Below are 13,509 nucleotides of genomic sequence, written 5' to 3'. Positions count from 1 at the left end.
TGAACATTTAATATGTCCTAGTATCAGTTTACATGCTTCATAGCAAAACCTTGCAACACACATATTTTCTTTGTATTTGTTCACCCTTTCTCTCAGATCCCATAATATAGTTTACTAGGGGATTAAACGATTAGAATATTGAAAGAGAATAGCATATCAGCTGCATGCCTCATATTTTTGAAGGTAGACATTGATCTTCCTGTTGAACCCGAAGGCCAAACCTACAGCCAAGTCTATTTTATTTTACATGCTTTTTATGTTTCTTGTTGACAGCAACCACCAACTGCCCCTGTATATATATTCAGGGAGAATTTCAACAGGTTGCTAGACTGTAGGCAAGATTCAATTCAAAAACTATATTGAAGTCTATGGGGAAAAAACTGGAACTGAAGGAAAGTTATTTCTCCTCGAATTGTGTCTTTTCCATGACTTTTCACATAATAAACCACAACAAAACGTTTTCTCACTTATTGAATCTGGCCCAATGTGTCTATGAATGAAGAAGCACTTCAGCAGAAATGTGATTAGTTACTGGCAGACTCCGAAGATATAACGTTATGTGTAATACTCAAAATGGTAATAGTATGAATACTAATTTGCAATAATACTTTTTACAAATTCTTACCAATTAAATTTTATTCCAAATCTGAGGACCATGTGAAGATGTGAGCTTATGGCTATAAACATTAAACATATCCATTACTGGGGTAAAAGGAACAAAGCCTTGCCCAATGCCCACACATTGATGCCTTCATTAGAAGTAACAATGCACATAGAAAATGCAATTGAAATACTGTAGATTGTACTGTTTTAAAAATGCATATCAAACATAGTGGTACACATACAATAACATACTAAAAGATACTTACCTGCATTTGATGACATCGTATCTAGTGATGTGTGAATTTTTCCACCATGTATGGTTTCGCAGCAAACTTTAGAATTTCTCTGCTGGCGAAAAGTTTTGCAGGTCAGCGCCAAAAAATTAGTCATGCGGTAAGTTTCGCGTGCAACAAAAATGATGTGTGCATGACAAAAAATGTCATGCATTAGACCAAAATGTTGCTCAGTAGACAGTAGACAGGAAAGAAGAGCTGCTTTTACTTTCGTACCCTGATATACTATTCAAAAACAACAAAAAAAGGAGACTAATATATTTGTAACATATCAGGAAAATAATAACACTACTACTACCACCACCACCAACAATAATGATAAAATATATTCTTAGGTTTAAGAATAAGAATAATATTAACAAAATTGTGCATTCTGATTCCTCTGTTCTACTGTGCCTCTCCCCACTGTGTATAATTTTAGTAGCAACTATTTTGGAGGGAGGTCAATTTGGTTCAAGTCATTCAATGAAACAGAAACTAGTCTCCAGAGGAAGAATAAAGAGAAAAAACAGTGCCTATGAGAAAAATATCATTAGACAGATGTACCAATGATTTGGGTTTTGGGGTTATAGAAACAAAGAAAATGACAGTAGGGTGGAAGAATAGGAAACATATATATTATTATGTTATTATATCTTAAGTCTAATAAAATGTAAACATTAAATAAACCCAATAAAATTGCTTTACCACCAATATGGATGTATGCAGCTTAGTTAGTAAAAAGTACAAGCTATTGTGTTATTATTATGGAATAAAAGGAATAATGTTCAAATTTTATTACACTCAGGCATTTGCTTAAAATGGCCTTTCCATAATTCAGAGCTTTCTGGATATTGGATTTGTCAATACCCCTTACTTGTACAATGTTCATTGGGTGGGTTTCTAAATATAAAAATAATAAAAACAACAGACAGCTCAAAAAAGTATAATAGGAGAGATCATGTCGGTAAATGTTTTGTTATGAGTATATAATGAGTACACCAATGGCACATTAAAAAAACATGCAATACAGGTATTGGATCCATTCTATGGAAAGCTCAGAATTATGGAAAGGCTGTCTCCATTTTATTCAAATAATCAAAATTTTTAAAAATTATTTTCTTTTTCTCTGTAATAATAAAACAGAGAAAGATTCATTATCCAGAAAACCACAGGTCCCGAGCATGTCGTTTATACAAATATGTATAGGTATGCGTTGGTTAATGCGCTGAATTAGTGCCTTTGATTTTAGATATGTTCTAATTGCTTTAGTATAACTATAACAAGGAGATTATTGTACTATACAGTATATAAGGACAATACATGACATAGGTTATCCATAATCTAATAGTATCACTGTAAAACATTTTCATGTAAACTGCAGTAGTGTAAGGGCCTTCTAGAGCCTAGAGATAAAAAACAAAATTTGGCCCATGCCTAACAAGAATTGATATAGTCAAAACAAATGTTTAGGTGGCCTTGACAAACTTTTATCATCATCATCATCATCATCATCATCATTTATTTATATAGCGCTGTCAAGATACGCAGTGCTTTACTGCAGTTATAGCAAACAGGGAATAAATGGTGGCTAACAGACAAGGATTACAGAGTACAATGGGGTTTACAAACTAAAAGGTTAGGGTACAATTGAGACATTAGGATTATATAAACACTTTGTCATTTTTGATACAGCAATGATTAATTAAGGTACAACGAATAGGCCTCTTTAAACAGATGGGTCTTTAAGGAGCGCTTGAAAGTTTGGAAGGAAGGAGAAAGTCTGACAGCTTGTGGCAGAGAGTTCCAGAGAAAAGCAGAAGCCCGAGAGAAGTCTTGTAGACGAGAATGGGCAGAAGTGACCAGAGGAGAAGTGAGGCGAAGATCAGAAGCAGAGCGTAGGTTTCGTGAAGGAGTGTATTTGGAGATTAGAGATGAAATATAGGGAGGGGTTTCATTATTAAGGGCCTTGAATGTGAGTATAAGTAATTTGAATTTGATTCTAGAAGAGATTGGGAGCCAGTGAAGGGACATACAAATGGGAGCAGCTGATGTTGAGCGGCGAGCTAGATGAATGAGTCTAGCGGCCGCGTTTAGAACAGATTGGAGTTGTGAAAGGTGACTTGTTGGAATACCTGTGAGGAGTAAGTTGCAGTAATCAAGGTGGGAGATGATGAGAGACTGAATCAGTGTTTTAGTTGATTCTGAACTGGCAGATTGTCATCTGCAGTATTTGACAAAGAGAATTAATCACTTTAATCATACATTAGGATAGAGTTCTGTATCAGGTTGGGTACCCGAGGAATACCTGCAAAGTGGTTGGGTTTCATGCAAAAAGTCCCCGATTCCTTGGCTGTGCAGGCAGTCCATGGGTAACCCGGCTGGGTACCCAACCTGATCCCTCCCACCCTCCCTTGTGGTTTTTCCAGTTTTTAAAATTTTTTGTGTGAAGATTTTGCACCAGAGTGCCATCACTTCCTGTCAAATGTGATGTTGTGGGATTTTTATTTGTGCCACGATTGCCCTTAGGAGTGCGTACACTCTATGTTTGAGTTAAGCCACAACTTTGATGGCTGAAAAAACATACACTAAACAGATTTTGCAATTTGCAAATGTATTCAGTGATGCTCTATTTGTGCACACCAAACACCCACAGTGACCATGCTGAAGCAAACATCTACCTCATTTGTGAGCCATTTACAATTATTTATGCATTTACAATTATTTATGCACGATGCGCATTTCACCTAAATACGAAGACGAGCAAAACAACCATACTGTATGCTGTGCAAACTTTATAAATGACCCTCACTGAGTGAAGCTACTGCACCCACATAAACTAAAGCAAGTGATACAGTGGGGCTCATTTATTAACGCAGCGCAGCGCTAAAAAGAGCGCAGTGGCCAGACATTTGCCCAGCGCATGCGAGTATTTAATAATGTAGCGCACGATACCTTAACAGTGCGATTTGTGCGCTAATGTAGACACAAGACAGGTGCGACGTGTGAAACTGCGTATCAGCTGTCGCAGTGCTTATAATAAATTGTGCGCACAGGAAGATACCGCAAAGGTAAGGATTAGTTGTGCTCATGTATGAATGCGCTGCTTTAATTAGTTGCGTCACATATTGCGCATATTGCGTTCACTTAGACGCATCTGCATTTGTTTCTGTGCTAATATTTGTTTGGTTGCAAAGGTGTTTAGCCTACCTGATACCCTTAAAGGAACCTTGGTCAATATAAACATGTTGGGTGGAAGGCGTGGTTAATATGCACTTTACAAGGGTTGTTCATCTTGAATATACTAGCGCAGCTGGGCAGGAATGCGCATTTTGAAGAGCGTTACTATTACGCCACGAAGAGGCAGGCGTAAAAATTGTGGTGCTGTTGCCCGGGTGCAGTTTTGCACATATACAGACGCAAATCTGCGACGGCCGCAGTGCAAGCGCATTGTAGCCACGCCCACAGCCACGCCCCTAACAACCACGGCATCGTTTGCGACATAAATGCCCAATCTTTTGCGCAATGCGCATAAACAAAACCATCGCAAAAGCTCTGTGTTATGCGCAATATCACGCAAATATATTAGCGATCACGCTTGTGATGGCGCAGACAACCTTTTGCGTCCACTTATGCGCTGCGCTGCTTTAATAAATGAGCCCCAGTATGTCTTAACTGGTTGGAGCAGGGAGAAACAGAAGGGGTAAAATCAAGCAATCTTTGTACCCATTTAAAGCATTGATACTTGATGCATCTCGTATTCGCAAGCATCCACAAGGATTATAATAAGCCAAATAATACATGGTTCAGTTGAGTTTATATAACCCCATAATACATCATCACCAATGTCATTGTTCTGCACCCTTTGCCCTCCACATTAATCAATGGGATCTGAGCATTCCCTCTGTCTAATGAGTTGTCTGGGAACTGTGTTTGGAAGAAATTGCAACATAGTGAACAGTATAGCAGAAAGGAGCTAACAAGGTAGGGCAATCCATTTGTTATTGCAGAGTTAAAAACACAATGTAATTTTACCATACCATTGACTCTGGCCAGCTCTAAATGCAACTGGAACAACCAGACCCCAAATTTGGTCACCACTCCTGCCCATGTTAAACTGTACATTTTATTGGAAATAAAGTAAAAGTGAATAACATGTGCATATATATATATATATATATATATATATATATATATATATATAGTGTATGTGTTACATTAGTGATGAGCAACATTTTTTGCCAGGTTTTGCCACAAAAAAAAGATGGCCATAGATTCCAATGGGTGAAAAAAAATTGTAGTGAGTCCAAAAATTGTCGCCTATAGACTTCAATGGATTTGGTAAATTTTTTACCGATTTGCAAATTTTTGGCAAAGAGAAACGGATCAGAGTCACCCATCACTAGTTATATTTAATTGAAGAATAGTGGTTACAAGTTTGAGTTAATAAAAAGTATGTTAGAGAAAGAGGTCATTATTAGTGATGGGCGAATTTATTCGCCAGGCGCGAATTCATGGCGAATTTGCCCGTTTCGCTTCTGGTGAATAAATTCAAGAATTTTTGCCTGTCGAAGTGTGGCGATGTGAGCGAAGTCTTCACTGGCGAATTTCCGCAGGTTAGTGAATTTGCCCCCTTGACTGTATTTGACTGATCTGCCTGCCTGACTGTGCCTGAACTTTAATTGCAGATTTTGCTTAATCTTTGGATACCTTGCCAACTGACATCTGGTTAATCTGCATGTTCCCAAATGCCAGTTTCCTCCTTGACTCTAAACCACCTGGTCCAGAAAGTATTTTGGCCCTGAAATGCTCAATTAATGGAATTGTGTGACTATAGTGTTAGTGAAATATCTTCTTTGTCATTGGCTTAATGATTAAGTTAGGAATTACTGGTCAACTGGATACTTGGGGGCCTGATTTTTATGATCCTGGTATGCCAAAAGGTTCCATCCACTTTGTATAACATAACCATTTAATGATTTCAAACAGTGAAAAATGGCATAATAATTGTATAGCACTGATATATGGAATGGGTGATGACTAAACCACTAAAAGGCTAGAAAACTATAGGGCACATTTATCATACACTTCTTATCTTCTCTAGGAACCAATAAGCAGGTAGCATTTTCCTGGTTGCTTTGGGTTCCTGATTCTAGGCAAACATTGTGCCTTTTAATATATGGTGGGGAGGGGGGAGGTTTTTTGACCAACCCAAGAGCTGTGGCTGCCACTGACAGAGTTACACCACTTGTATATGTCGATGTAGCATACCAAACTAGTGGTACATGGCCATTCTTCTGCAATCCCCTTCCATATTCAGCACTGAGAGCCACAAAGAATAAGCTATAAAAGACACAAGGCACCCTAGCACCCTGAACTAAATGCTGGCTCAGGGCACAAGGGACACCACAACTTGTAAATTGCTATTGGTACAGTACAAGTGATTTTTATATGAGACTTTTAAGGGCTTGATTTTGCATCCCTAAACATGGCAGTACTTGCAACCCCATAGTAAATGAGCCCTATTATTTTTATTCCTGTTTTACAATAGCAAATATGCTTTCAGAAGGAAAAGACAACAAAAGTCTCTCGGTGAGAAAGTCTACTTGAACTCTAATTGACCATGTCTAAAAACAACAATGATAACAACTAAACTGAGAATAAATACTTCATTCATCATGACATGCCATCCTGAAAAAGCTTTTTTCTTGACCCTGCTGGAATAGTACTCCAAAAAACATCTTGACATATTCGAGCTAAATTAAACATAGTTATTATATTAATAACATTTGTTTGCAAATGTTCTCTAATTTGCAAATGTCTTTTAAAATGTTGAAATAAATGGTGTGGAAACATTCAGCAAAAAATAATTTGTTGGCATAACCACAGACATCACACACAGAATTAGAGATTAGGCAATTGGTATTAACAATGGCAGTCAGAAGCACTACTGAAGAGAATGCAGCTGAAAAACATCATAGTGGGAAACAGGTTAAAGTGAACCAGAAACCATACCATATACCGTATGAAAGTAAAAATACTTTACTTTTATCTGTTTCAGACTCATAGTGGATATGGAGCCCTGAGAAAGATAGATATTGCCAAAATTGTAGGGTTTATTTACCAGTACCCATTATGCAAACGTTTGTTTTATTTGTATTATAGGCACAAGGGCTTTAACTGAAAGATGTAGGGAATCTATCATAAGATCAATCAAATATCATTGTCTTTAGCAGTTACTCCAGCAATAAAATGTATTATTCTATCACCTAATAATGTCTAGTGTCTAATGGGGGAATATAATTTTGTTGGCGCAAAAACGTTCACAAAGATCATTGTGAATGTTACTGACCAACCTCCTCACAAAGTTCCTGACCAAATGGCTTTTTTACAAATATTTGCACTGTATGTAATAAAATTTCGCAATTGCATAGTCTATTTTGCAAAGAAATATTTAAGAATACTCAAGAGCAGGTGTTAATGCTAACCTTTGCTTAGAGATGTAATATTCGCCAGTGAATAATTTTACATTGCGATCAGAGCTAAGCATTTGCAAAAACACCATTTTAAACATTGCATGCCATTTTTAATTATATTCCCCCTTATGTGTCATAATTAGATATTGCACCCATATGGTTTTATGTGATCCTTCCCAGATACCCAGATGAAATGATTTGCCTCTTGTGATTTTCATGATGTAGCCTCTGAAGTAGTACATTGCTTCCCAAGAACATTTAAAATTAGTTTCTATATAGTATGGAACTATGGATCATATTATAATAAATTATTTTGCCATATCCCATTTAATGAGACAAACTTTGCATATCTTATGGTTTATCCCACAAATGTTAAGCTGGGGTGTATGGGGGTTTTGATCCGGCCTTATAATCTCTTACAAACATTTACTATAGTTCATTGAACTTTTATAAAACAATAAGGTAGATATTTACATTTCTTTGTCATAAAATCTGTAGCATCTGTCTATAAGTTGCTACATTGCTTAAATGCTATGCTGGGAATCACGGGATATCGGGATTAAAGACACCCCTGAAGGCTTACATTTAGGGGCCGATTCACTAAATTCGAGTGAAGGATTCGAAGTAAAAAAAACTTTGAATTTCGAAGTATTTTTTGGGCTACTTCGACCATCGAATGGGCTACTTCGACCTTCGACTATGACTTCGAATCGAAGGATTCGAAGTAAAAATCGTTCGACTATTCGACCATTCGATAGTCGAAGTACTAGTCGTACGATCGCAGTATTTGCGCTAAATCCTTCGACTTCGATATTCGAAGTCGAAAGATTTCAATTCCTAGTCGAATTTCAATTCCTAGGTTAATTAACCCTCGATATTCGACCCTTAATGAATCAGCCCCTTAAACTAAATATTTGTAAGTATTTTTAAACTACAAAAGGTGAACGTGCTGCAACATTTTAAGTGCGACACTAAAGTGTGGAATGCAAGAAAAACCCTGTGGTGATTGGAGATTTTGGAAAGTGGGCTAACTAAACCAAAAAGAGTGTGAATATACTACACTTTTTTTTTTTTTTTTCATACTGCTTGTTTCCCTAATCTGTGATAGCGCTGACTCTCTATAAACCAAACAAAACTTTACAGTATTATGACTGCCATTAGTCTTTTACAGTCATAGTTATAGGCGAATCTGACTCATTTCGCTTTGCAAAATATTTGCAAAATGGCAAATATGTGCCAAAATGCAAGTCTATGATGCAAATTCTCCATTGGAGTTTGTGGGCATCATTTTTGTGGGAAAACCCTGTGAAATATTTCTCTCATCACTAGCACTAATCACCTAGTTTACAGGTAATGCATAAATAAATAGTGATGAATGAATCTGTCCCATTTTTCTTCTCTGAAAAATTTGCAAAACTGCTGAAGAAATTGAGAAAGGGTGAAACTCCGATAGAGTCTATGGGCGTTTTTTTCATGGCATCTTGTTTCTGCTTTGGGGCTACCAATACAAGATGGAAAGAAAAAATCATTTTTTTGCTCAGTATACTGCTACACACATGCTACATTGCTAGAGAACCTCCTATCCAAGATGCTACAACTGCTTTTTACAGTAGAAAAAAAATCTCCCATGTTGCCAATTTCTTAAAGTAGAACTATCATGAAAATGAATTAAATTTAAGCTTCAGCATACTGAAATAAAAAACTTTCTAAATAAAATCAATATTGTGTACTGTTTCTGAAATAATAATGTTTATATTCACTATTCACTATCTCTCAGCATCTGCTTCTCTTCATGCAACAGTTTGGTGTCAAATAATCATTGACAGTTAGATCCAATATATCTTGTAGGGGGGCTCCTTTTGCCTAGAAGATGTATTAGAGCTCACGCTATTAAAATCACCAGACATCCTGTCTCTCTACATGCAGAAATTGTGCAAATGCAGTTATTTTGTTAGATTTTGTTTGTACTAGAATCCATTATTTGAATGAGCTCTAGGGTCGAATATTGAGGAATAATTAACCCTCGATATTCGACTGCCGGAAGTAAATCATTCAACTTCGAATATCGAAGTCGAAGGATTTAGTGCAAATAGTTTGATCGAACGAAAAATAGTTCGATCGAACGATTAAATCGCTCGATTCGAAGGATTTTAATCCATCGATCGAACGATTTTTCTTCAACCTAAAAATTGATAGAAAGCCTATGGGGACCTTCCCTATAGGCTAACATGGCACCTCGGTAGGTTTTAGGTGGCGAAGTAGGGGGTTGAAGTTTTTTTTAAAGAGACAGTACTTCGACTATCGAATGGTCGAATAGTCGAACAATTTTTAGTTCAAATTGTTCGATTCGAAGTCAAAGTTTTAGTCAAAGTAGCCAATTCGATGGTCGAAGTAGCCAAAAAAAAACATTCAAAATTCGAAGTTTTTTTTATTCTATTCCTTCACTCGAACTAAGTAAATGGGCCCCCAAGTGTATGTCTTTATGTAGACAGTGGGATGGCTCAGACCCCTTGGTTGATGTAGAAGTACAGGGGAAGGATAAAATGACATATGCGTTTTTCATAAGCCTTTTTTTTTATCACACTTCTTTTGTTTTTTGACCAAAGCAAAATGAGTAGCGTGCCGAAATTTCATGAACAATTTCGCCACAGGCGAAACATTTACAGTTCACAGTGAATCTGAACATGGTGAATTTTTTTGCTCATAACTATTAATAAGTATAAAATAATTTATCTTTATATAAACATAAACTTCCTTTAAGCAGCTATCTTTGTCTCTAGTCTAGTAATGTTCACATGGAGCTCTTTTGACCCATCCCTATTACTTGATAACAGTTGTCTTAATTTGCCAAGTAAAAGGAACTTTATTAGACTTTATATTACTTTATGGCAGATTTATTTTAACTTTTATTTGTTATTTAAAATCTGAGGTAATTATAAGTTATAGGCACCAGATATATTGCACATACTCTATGGGGCACATTTACTAAGCTCGAGTGAAGGATTCGAATGAAAAAAACTTTGAATTTCGAAGTATTTTTTGAGGACTTTGACTATCGAATAGGCTACTACGACCTTCGACTTCGATTCAAACTAAAAATCGTTCGACTATTCGACCATTCGATAGTCGAAGTACTGTCTCTTTAAAAAATACTTCGACTACATACTTCGGCAGGTTAAACCTACCGAGGTACAATATTAGCCTATGGGGACCTTCCCCATCACTTTTATTACCTTTTTTTGATCAAAGAAAAATCCTTTGATCGATCGATTAAAATCGTTTGAATCGTTGATTCGAAGGATTTTATCGTTTTTACTTCAATCGATCGAAGTATTTGTGCTAAATCCTTCGAATTCTATATTCGAATTCGAAGGATTTAACTTTGAGGGTGGAATTCGAGGGTTAATTAACCCTTGATAAATGTGCCCCTATGTATTGTTTTCTATCTTGTTTTGTAATTAGCTGTATTTAGGTGAATCAGTTATTAATCTAAATTCTGCTATGCAGGAATTACTACTAAACAACAGGCTACAATTGTTTTATGGAAATACACCTTTATTTGATGTGTTTTTCCTTTGTATCTTATAGCACTTTCTAAACAGTTGTCACTTTACAAATACCTTTATTAAAAATATATAAAATTCAGTTTTAATATGGAAGTATCTGTCTTTTGAGAATGGACACTCAATCTATAATCACTTATAATCACTAAGCACTTATAATGTAAAAAAAATGTTTATACTAGTGATGGGTGAATGTATTCGGCAGGCATGGATTTGCGGCAAATTTCCTCATTTCACCACCTGCAAATTTTTTTGTGATACTGCCGCAAAAATTTGACAAAAAAAAAAATAGCTCATGTAAAAATTTCATGTGATAAAATTATTTTGGCAGAAGGCAATAAGATTAATTAGCAAGTACAATATTTTGGTTATGTTAAGAATTACCCTTTCCTGTATTGCCTTAATCCATTTTGAAGATAACATATTTTAACAACTAAAATCTATAATAGTTTTTGACAGCATCACCCAGAAACACAGGCTAATGATTTTAGTAAACTGAACCCAACATTGTCAGTTTTTTTTTTTTTTTGGGGGGGGGATAAGGTCAAACACTTTTATATTTAATAAATTAAGCTTTAAAAGAGAAAGCAAAAAACATTCATTAGTGGACCTTATGTATTCAATGAAACTCTGTGTTGTGTGGCAAGTGTAAAATCTAGCAATATACTTTTACAGTAAAATCATTTTGTCTTCTCAAAATATGATGTTTGAGATGGTAATCTGATCAAAAGTCACTGTTATTCATGGTCAAACTGTCAACAGAGTAAAGCCTTTGTTCAAATATTTATGTAAATGTTGAATTTGTCTGCCTTAAAAAATCTATGTCAATATAACAAGGAACATATTTCATAGCTTAAACAGATTTTCAGATAAAACAATATCTTGAGGCTCGGACTCTAAGAGCTCTCAATAATGTCTGAAAACATCAAAACACTTCTAAACATGACTGAAATGCACTTGCTTAATGCATCTATTTTCCATTCTCTGATGATAGAAAATGCAGCTTTATTAAAAAGTTGCTTAATATGTTATACAAACACCCAACAAGGCAGATGAGGGGACATTCTATACGAATCCATGAATATGTAGACTACAAGCTAGTGATGAGTGAATTTATTCGCCAGCCATGGATTCACGTAGAATTCCGAATTTCGCCATGTGCGAATTTTTTCATGAAACTGTGATGAAAATTCCATGCGAAAAAAATGCCCATTGACTTCAATGCATTTTGATTGTTGCGTGCATAAAAAAAGTTGCGCTTAAGTTATCACCAAATGACCATATGATTTTAAACTGCCTCAAATGCCTTTTTTTGTGAAACAGCCCAATTGTGTACCTGAAAAGAGTATGAGTTTAACAGAAGAGAATGGGAAAACAATTTGTTGATTCTTTTTCTGAATCTCTCACATTTGTTTATTTGGCATGATAATGCATCATTAAAGACTGGTCTATACGTAGTTACATTTGTTCTTTCATAGATCATCAAAAAACAGAAAAAAACACATTGATGTATAAATTTGAAATCATATATTGTGGATATGTTAAGAAATACTTTTTAAAAATTCCTCACATAAATGTAACAAGCATATGTATCACATCTGTTTTACTTTTGTTCCTGCTACTTAACCTTCCATGACATAAGGGAGTGCAAGCTATTAACAAAATGATCATCTAATAGACAACCCGGAAAACAAAACTGACAGCTAAATTTATGAGCATTTTCAATTCTGTGAACACATTTTTGAGTTATTGTAAATGGCTTCTGCTCTGAATTTTATCTTCAGATCACACAATAGTAGTTTCTAGAATACAACTGACTCATGTCAAGCAAGATCTAGTTCATATAGTTAAACACAAATTCATTTTTCTTTGGTATGCAGTGTCTTTTATACTCAATTACACCAACAAAAGTTTCTATTCAGTATATACTTTAACTAGTGAAAAGCTATTTAAGCAAAGAGCTCCTGCATACTTTAACATGATTCAAATACAAATAAAAGCCAATAAATACCTATTGTATGCTCTAATACCATGTTAGGTTGGTCAATTTATTTTAAAGCCTGCAGCTTTAGATAATATTTTGCTAAAAGTCCTTTTGCTGCCCTTTGACTTGAATTATTGTAAAATTAATTGTTTTTATCACAGTGAAAGCAAATGTACCGTTACAAATGATGTTGACATTTTAGAGAGCATATAAACTTGAACCAAAAGACCAACACTGAAATTGCAGTACTTTGAAGAATGTATTTTTTAGCTGAAAGGGAGTTAATTGTCTTTAGAATTTCTCTCCAACATAAATAATTGAAAACGAAGACATTTATTATTTAATGAAGGTATTGACTGAGATGTGAAAATGTTAACAGGTAGCATCTTTATCTTCAGCTTCATTATGCTTCAAAATTATGGATTCGGTATCTATGGGCGGAACATGTTACTCAGTTTACTCAGGTTACTCCATTTTTAGTGCTTAATTAAAATGCAAAATTGCTTAGTGACTCCACTGTAAAGGAATGCATGCACCAATTTCAGATGTATTATTATTTTTAATAAAAAGTATTAAATATCATAACAATGAAAGTATCATCAGGCCAAATA

The sequence above is a fragment of the Xenopus laevis genome, chromosome 2S (assembly GCF_017654675.1).
Source record: "Xenopus laevis strain J_2021 chromosome 2S, Xenopus_laevis_v10.1, whole genome shotgun sequence".
NCBI lineage: Eukaryota > Metazoa > Chordata > Amphibia > Anura > Pipidae > Xenopus > Xenopus laevis.
This window is presented reverse-complemented; position numbering follows the sequence as displayed.